Raw genomic sequence first — 8389 nt, 5'->3', positions numbered from 1 at the left:
ATGGTACAACCACTCAGGAAGGCAGCCTGGGGTTTCATCAGAAAGCTGAACATAAAAATTCCGTATGTCCCAGGTATTCCACTGCTTTAAATATACCCTGAGAAAATGAGAAGAGAGGTTACAACAGAGACTTGTACACCATAGCAGCGTAATTCACCATCGCAAGAACATGGATACAGCCCAAATGCCCAACCAAAATGGAATGCATTGAGAAATGATGGTACATTTATACAACGGAATACTACGCATCATGCAGGAGCAATGATTTTATAAATAACTAACATAGGAGGGACTGGCAAGCATAATGCTAAGTGAACAAACTCAGTCTCATAAAAAGAAATACTGTATAAGACCATTATTGTAGAATGGGTACGAGGATCTAAGGAGGGGAGAGGAGATGCTTAATCATAGGATCACACAATTTGATGAGTGGAAGAAGTGGTGGGTAGAGGAAAGGGAGAAGATCTGGTGTGAAAAACAATGTATATGAACTTTTAAAATAAACCAATATAAAATAAAATTTTTATAAATGTAACAACAGAAAAAAAACCTCAATGGGATCATGGGAGAAAGGGGGGTACATGAGGGCAAGGAGAGATGGCAGTCTCATTTTCTTGTAGACTTCCTCATCTAGTCAACAGGGTTGCCACAAACTTCCTTTTTGTTTAAATGAATTACCTGTGACATGAATAAAGTGAAGTACACTAAAATGGATGAAAGTCATGCATGCAAGTGTCGAGGACTTTCGTTCATGGGGTCTCTATGAGTCGCATTTGACTCGACGGCACTTAACAACACAGAGAGAGACCAGATGGCCTTGTGGACCGAAAGCGATGCTACCAAGCCAAAGGTGGGGGACTCTAATCTGTGGCACTAAGGTCTGTTTTTCTTTAAACATTCTTTTGGGTCGTATAGCCCTGATGTGTCCACTTGCCATACAGAGGTAACTTGTGGTCGCTGTGAAGCTGAACACTGTGACACTGATGTGTCAAATGCGGTAACAATTACCCATGCTGGATAGTGTTTGGTAGCGCTCCCCAGGTGAAACGAGCTTGGAAGCAGGAGTGGCATCCACTTCAGTAAATAGCTTGCCTCTGGAAACCCTATGAACCTGGACAAAGGATGAAAGTCATGCACGCCAAGTGTCAAGGACTTTCGTTTATAGGGTCACTATGAGTCGCCTACAACTCGACAGCACTTAACACCACCACCACAATGGTTTACAAAGTTCATAAAATGTGTATTCATTTTTCACACGGAATAGATCCTCTTTACCCATCACTCCCTCAACCCATAAAATCATGACACCATGAATAACACACACACACACCCCACACCCTCCTTGGATCCTTGTATTCATTCTACAATAATGGTCTTATACAGTATTTCTTTATGAGTTCATTTACCATAATGTTCTCCAGTCCCCCCCACGTTAGATAGTAATTTACAAAATGTTTGCTCCTACATGTTGTATAGTATTCCACTGTGTGACTGTACCATAATTTCTCAAACTATTCCATTATGATTGGGCATTTGGGCTATTTCTGTTTTTACTTTAGTGAATAATGCTACTGTGAACATTGGTGTACAAGCCTCTGTGCCTCAGTTCTAATTTTCACAGGGTATATTCCAAGCAGCGGAACAGCTGGATCATATGGAATTTCTATGTTCAGCTTTCTGAAGAAACACCAAACTCCCTTCCAGAGTGGTTGTACCAATTTGTAATCCCACCAAAAATGCATAAGATTTCCTATCTAGCAATATCCTCTCCAACATTTACTACTTGCTACCCTGCTAAATTTTTCCACTGCTACTGGGGTAAGATGGTATCTCATTGTGGTTTTGATTTGCATCTCTCTTATTACTAGTCATTTGGAGCATTTGTTCATGTGTCTGAATGTCCTCTTCTGTGAAAAGTCTTTCCATATCTTTTGCCCATTTTGTAATTGGATTATCAGTCTTTTTTCTTCTGGAGGTCCTGTAGGATTCTGTAAACTTTTGTTATGAGACCCTTGTCTAAGATGGTATTTCCAAACTTTTTTTTCCACCTTGTTGGACAAAGTTGTTGATGAGCAAAGAGATTTATTCTGTAGAAAGTCCCACTGATCAATTTTATCCTCTTCAGATTGTGCATTTCTGAATGTATTTGGCAGTCCCTTTATTCCATAGACTAGACCTTCTTTCTAAGCTTGGTCTCAACTTGTCTCTTATGAGCTTTATGGTTTGGGGCTTTATTCTGAGGTCTCTGATCACCTTGAGTTGACTTTTTTCCCCCGAGTAAGAAGTGGATCCTGTTTCAGCTTTCTACAAGTAGCAGTCCAATTTTCCAGCACCATTTATTTAAGAAGTTGTCATTTCCCCATTTGATCGGTTTTATTTCCTTGTCAGGTATCAATTGACTGTACATAGATGGGTCAATTTCTGCGTTCTCAATTCTGTTCCATTGGTTTTTATGCCTATCATTGTACCAATACTATGCTGTTTTGGTTACTACTGCTGTGCACTATGGCTTCCATTTAATTTTTACTTCTCAGAAGTTCTTTACTTATTCAGGGTCCCTTTCCTCTCCAAGTAAACTTGAAAATTTACCTTTTGATCGCCTTGAAAAAAATAAATTTGGTATCTGTATTGAGCTTACGTTGAACATGTAGATTGGTTTTGGTAGGAGTGTCATTTTCACAATATTGAGTCTTCCTATCCATGAACCGGGAACATTTTTCCACTTATTTAGGCCTTTCATTGTGTCTTACAAAAATGATCTGTATTTTTCTTTGTATAGTTCTTTTGTGTCTCTAATTCAATTTACTCCCAAGTATGTCAATTTGTAATTGGCTATTGTAAACGGCATTGTTTTCTTGGTTTCCTTCTCCGAGTTCTAGAGGAAGTCCACTGATTTTTAGATACTAATTGTGTATCCTGCCGCTTTATTAAACTGATCTCCTTACTCTATCAGCTTTTTTGTTGAGTCCTTGGGGTTTTCTGTATATACTAACATATCATCTGCATATAGTGATATTTTAAACATCTCTTTGGCAATTGGGATGCCTTTTATTTCCTCTTTTTGTCATATTGTCCTAGCAGGTACTTCCAATACAATATTGAACAGCAGTGGCGATAGTGGAAATCCTTGCCTTGTCCCTATTTGCAAAGAAAATGCTTTTAATCTTTCTCCATTGAGAATGTTGGCTCTTGGTTTTGTGTAAATCTTTTTCACTATGTTAAGGAAATTTTCTTCTGTTCCAATCTTGCTGAGTGTCTTAATCAGGAAGGGGTGTTGGATTTTGTCAAATGCCTTTTCTGTATCAATTGCTAGGATCATATGGTTCTTATTTTTCTTAATGTGATAAATTATGCTAGTAGTTTCTTATGCTGAACTATCCTTGCATAACTCTTATGAATTCCACTTGGTCATGATTAATTATTTTTTTTATGTGCTTTTGGATTCTATTGGCTAGGATTCTATTAAGGATTTTTTTTTCTATGTTCATGAGAGATAATGGTCTGCAGTTTTCTCTTTTTTTAGTTAATTAGCATTTTTAATGTTTTAAATTGTTGAACATTTAAACCATCAAATTCACTAAGAAAAAAAATACCTTACACACACATACACACAGAGTTATCATCCACGTAAAAACACACAAAGCTTCAGACAGTTGGCACTGAGTCACTTCGGCTTTTCCTTCCTCTTAAAAGAAATGACACTGAGTTTGGCCACACCCTGGACTCTTGGTTTCCCAGCATAGAGAGTGTGCCACTAAAAGGCCGCAGAACATGTGCATTCAAAACCACTTCACTCTTGATCATCTTTGGCGAGAAGCCTCCTGAAGGGAGATGAAGGGGCAATGAGGCGGTCGGGCCCTTCCTGAATCTTCACACGTCGTTGACCGGAAGGCTCGCATCGTCCAAGTCCACAGGGCCACCGTTCTTCTCCTGAGGGCCATTCTGACTCTGAGCTCTGGGAAGAGCTTGCTCGCTCGCTTTGTGAGCTGGTTCTCTTGGAGAGACAGTCTGGACCTTGGAGTTCCCTGGCTTGACTTGGTAAGAGATTCGTAAAATCCTCGCTTCTCCAGGGCAAAGCTTGAGACCAGAGAGCTGCTGCGAGTGGCTGTGGAATGTGGGGGACTGCAGACGCGCCTGCGGGTGGGGGGGGGCATGTGTTTGGATTCTGCAGGGCAGGTGGGATGCTCCTCTGAACACAAGGGTTCGACAGCCTTCCGGCCTGCCACATAGAAGACGCTGAGCGGCCGGTCCCCGCTGGGCGACGATGGCGCCCGAGACGGCTCTGATCCAGCTGTGCATCTCCTCGGGGATGTCAGCCTGCACGTAGAAAGTTCGAGATGTTGTTACAATTTCAAATAGGTTGTCCCTCATCATTATGTCACTCTGCTTACACTCCTGGACTTTGTGAACCTCCTTTAGTGATATGACCCGCAGAGGTTCCTTATCCAGTTCAGATTTGAATGAAGTAGCCTATTGTGTTTTCATCCAACTGAAAATATCTTCTCTTCCAGTTTTTCATCACACCTCCCTGCTTTGATCACTGCGCTGTCTGGAGGAGGTTTCGGATTAAAGTAATGAAGATGGCTTTGGGATCGCTTCAAATTATTTCTGTCAACACTTTCACTACATTCACTGACTTCTTTCTGAGTGGGCATAATGATGGGAACGCCGCCCACGATGTCAGTTCTGTAGGACACTTGCTTCTTTGAACAAGGATAGTCGCCCTGGCAACAGAGATTATCAGAGTGAGGTTGTGTGTCAGATTGCTTTGGTACTGTAATTTTTATAGCTTTGTTTAGCACATTGACCCATTCTACTATAGTGGTCCTGCTGGTCATTGGCTTGAAAGAAGTATTTTCTCATTCCTGCATTCATAACAAAACAGAACTCTGCCTTTGGCCTTAGCTTAGTTGCACCGCTAACCTGGGAAATGTAGGTAAACTTAATGGCTCCAACCCAGGATGATCCAGAAGGGAGGTTCTGTGGATTATACATGTACCATACGAAACTATCTTCTCTGGTGTCCAGTATGAAGTACCTTCGAAGAAATTTCCCACTGTTTTCATTTTCTTCAATGTCCAGAAAACCACAAATACGATTCTGACGATCCACATAAGGCATCTCTGAGGTTGAACATTACACAGCGACCACCGGCCCCTAGGTGGATGTGCAGCCGCCGCCAGGCTCACCTCACCCACGCAGGTCTCCCTAAGCCCGGCCGCCGGCTCGCACCGGTCCCGCCCACCCCGGCCGCGCTCCTCGCGCAAACTTCCTCACGGCCACCGGCCCAGACCCCCGCGGCCCCGGCGCCCACAGCCCCCGAGCTGGCCGGAGCGGCCTGCGCCTGCAGTTTTCTTTTTTAGTAATATCTTTGCCTAGTTTTTGTGTTAGAGTTATGCTTCCTTCACATGTCTTTTAGACATTGTAAAATGTCCAAAATGTCTTTTAGTGCACCTTCTTTTTCAACATTTTGAAATAAATAAAATTGATGATAAATCTTATTTAAATGTTTGGTAGAATTCAGCCATTAAGTCCTCTGTTCCAGGACTAATTTGGGGGGGGGGAAGTCTTTTTATTACTTGCTCAGTTTATTTTGTGATGGGTCTGTTCAACTATTCTACATCTGACCATGTTAATTTAAGTAGGGCATCAGTTTCAAGGAGTTTTTCCATTTCCTCTAAGTTTTCAAATTTATCAGAGTATAGCTTTTCCTAATATTGAGATATGAGAGATTTCATTTCCTCTGGTTCTGTTTTGATGTCACCTCTATCATTCCTTAATCAAGTTGCTTGTGTCTTCTCTTTTTTGCCATTTGTTAAGTTTGTCAGTGGTTTTTCAATTTTATACACTCTTTAGAAAAACCAGCTCCTGGTCTTATTGATAGTTTCAATTGTTTTTTGTTTTCTATCTCATTGATTTCAGCTCTTATCCTTAAAATTTTCTTTCAGAGGCTGTTCTATCATTTGATACATACATGTTGACCTTGATCTACTGTGCCTCTAATCATTATACAATGGCCTTCCTTATATTTTATGGTTATTTTCATTCTGACATCTATTTCATCAGGGACTGGTGTTGCCACTCCTGCTTTTTTGTGGATGCCATTTGCTTGGTAGATTTTTTCCCCCAACTTTGATTTTGAGTCTATCTTTCTCGTTATGAGATATGTCTTTGGCAGACAACATATTGACGGGCTTTGTTTTTTATCCATTCTTCTATTCTTGATTGGTGCATTTAGTCCATTCACATTAAGAGTGATTATTGATAGGCAAGGTTATCATTACCATTTCGCTATTTCCTGTTAATATGGTCCATCCACTTTCCTTTGGTGTCTCTGTGTGTAGGAATTCTCTTAAAAGTGCTTGTAGGTTTGGCTTGTTGTCACAAATTCCATAAGTTCTTTCTTTTCTACAAAGGATGTGATTTGTCCTTCATATCTGATGGAGAGCTTTGCTGGTTGCAGGATCCTCAACTGGCAATTGTTTTCTTTTAACATTCAGTATATGCTATTCCATTGTCTTCTTGCTTGCATTTATCTGCTGTAAAATCAGAACTTAATCTGCTTGCTTTGCCTTTGTAGGTGACTCTTTCTTGTTCTGCTTACAGTATTTTATTCTTACCTTTTATTTTGGAGAATTTTACCATATGTCTTGATGTTTTCCTTTTGGGGTCTAGTCTATTTCTTATTCACTGAGCTTCCTGGATGTGGATTTCTTCTTCTTCATAATACCTTGGGGCCTGTGGGGTGAGCGGGGATTTTCAAGGTGCATTGTGCTGTCCTGCTTCTCCGCCTGTGAAGCAGGACAGCAAACTGGGCCTTAAAAATCCCCACCCACGCTACAGGTAAACGTGAAGGCCCCAAGGCTGTGTGGCAATCATTAGAACCCGAGGGCCACAGGCCCTCAGCCGAGAAGAAACTATCTACACACCAGTTCTACAGGACACATCACCTTCGCTTGTGAAACATTACTGCTAAACTTAAGTGACTCTGGTCACAGCATAAGAAACTGTCAGCAGTTGAAGTGTCTGGAATCAAAGAAGACAAGGAAGCTTCAGATATACGTTATCAGATCAAGGGCTGAACAATGGGAAATAGATGTTGAAGGAAGTGGGTAGAAGTGGATGGGTATACTGGTGGATGGTGAAGCAGGGAAGTAAGTGGGTCAGGGCACTTATGTCAAGGGCAGGGACAACACTGAAACTAATGTTTAATTCCACAAAAAGGGATATATATCTTTCACTTTTTCTGTAAAATGCTTGCCTGTTGGATACTTCTCTAAATCTGAACATTCATATTAAGACAGACTAAGAAGGAGGATTGGCCATCCACGTCTGAAATAGCAGGCCTCGGAAAACCCTAAGTACTAACAGAAAGGGCAACTTAGGTGGAGCTTTCTAGTGTGGAAATACAAAGGAAGAGGAACAGTTGTAAGCAAACACTAATGATTGGAACATGGAATGTGAGAACCATGAATACAAGAAAATTAGATATTGTTGAGGAAGAAATGGAACACATAAATAAATTTAAAATAATATTGACATACTAGGCATTGGTGAGATGAGATGGACTGGCATGGGGCATTTTGAGTCAGATGATCATATATTACTCAGCAGATGAGAAGATGAGGAAAAATGGGGTTGCTTTCATAGTTAAAAAAGTCATTTTGAGATCCGTCTTGAAGTATAATATTACGAGTGACAGGATAATATCCATACACATACAAGGAAGCCCAATGAATACCACTATCATCATTCAGATATATGCACCAACAACCAGAGCCAAGAGGAACTAGAAGACTTCTATCAACTTTTACAGTCGGAGATCAATTGAACACGCAATCAAGATCCATTGATAATAATGGGTGACTGGAATGCAAAGTTGGGAACAGAGAAGATTCAGTAGTTGGAAAACATGGACTCGGTGACAGAAATGGACCTGGAGAGAGAATGACTGAACTTTGCACAATCAATGACTTATTCATAGCAAATATATTTTTTAAGAGACATAAATGCAGGTTATATACCTGGATCTCACCTGATGGTATGCAAAGGGATCAGATCGATTACATCTATGGAAAGAACCACTGGAGAAGCTCAATATCAGCTGTGAAAACTAGGTCAGGATCTGACTGTGGAACAGACCACCAACTACTCATATGCAAGTTCAAGCTGAAGTTGAGGAAAATTAAACCAAAAACATGGGAACCAAAATATGACTTTGATTTCATCCCACCTGAATTTCAGAACCATCTCAGGAACAGGTTTGAGGCCTTGAACACTAATGAGCAAAGACCAGATGTGTTGTGGGAGGATATCAAGGGTATCATCCAGGAAGAGTGCAAACGGTCATTGCAAAGACAGAAGAGGAAGAAAAGACCAAAATGGATGT

The 8389-nt window shown here is 40.8% G+C and overlaps 1 pseudogene; it reads right to left on the bottom strand.

Annotated features, from left to right (window-relative positions):
- Positions 1 to 3870: 3870 nt before the first annotated feature.
- LOC102855488 lies at positions 3871 to 5121 on the bottom strand (annotated as a pseudogene).
- Positions 5122 to 8389: the final 3268 nt, after the last annotated feature.

Source organism: Elephantulus edwardii, unplaced genomic scaffold (assembly GCF_000299155.1).
Source record: "Elephantulus edwardii isolate Elephantulus edwardi_28Jun2011 unplaced genomic scaffold, EleEdw1.0 scaffold00378, whole genome shotgun sequence".
NCBI lineage: Eukaryota > Metazoa > Chordata > Mammalia > Macroscelidea > Macroscelididae > Elephantulus > Elephantulus edwardii.
This window is presented reverse-complemented; position numbering and strand designations above follow the sequence as displayed.